The sequence below is a fragment of the Phalaenopsis equestris genome, unplaced genomic scaffold (genome assembly GCF_001263595.1).
Source record: "Phalaenopsis equestris unplaced genomic scaffold, ASM126359v1 Scaffold000226, whole genome shotgun sequence".
Classification (NCBI taxonomy): domain Eukaryota; kingdom Viridiplantae; phylum Streptophyta; class Magnoliopsida; order Asparagales; family Orchidaceae; genus Phalaenopsis; species Phalaenopsis equestris.
The window spans coordinates 1292540-1292763 of record NW_018164668.1 but is presented as its reverse complement, the minus strand read 5'-3'; the positions used below and the strand labels follow the sequence as shown (position 1 = coordinate 1292763).

Sequence of the window (224 nt, the reverse complement as noted above, 5' to 3'; positions counted from 1 at the left end):
GGAGAGGAGTCGCGAAAATGGGAGGGGTCGCGATCCGTTCTGGGAGGTGGCTGTGAGAAGAGGATAAGAGGAATTTTTTTTTTTTTTTTTTTTTAAGGAGAGAGGGAAGCGAGCAAGTTTTTGGAGAGAGAGAGAGGGAGAGGAGAGGGAGGAGGGAGGAGAGAGGAGAGAGGAGAGAGGGAGGAGAGTTACGCAGCAGTTTTAAAAAAAAAAAAAAAAAATTT

The 224-nt window shown here is 45.5% G+C and overlaps 1 protein-coding gene across 1 annotated transcript in view; it reads left to right on the top strand.

Moving 5' to 3' along the window:
- Nucleotides 1-224, top strand: part of LOC110023669 (protein indeterminate-domain 9-like) — an 8143-nt gene that overhangs the window by 6386 nt on the left and 1533 nt on the right. The window lies entirely within an intron of this gene.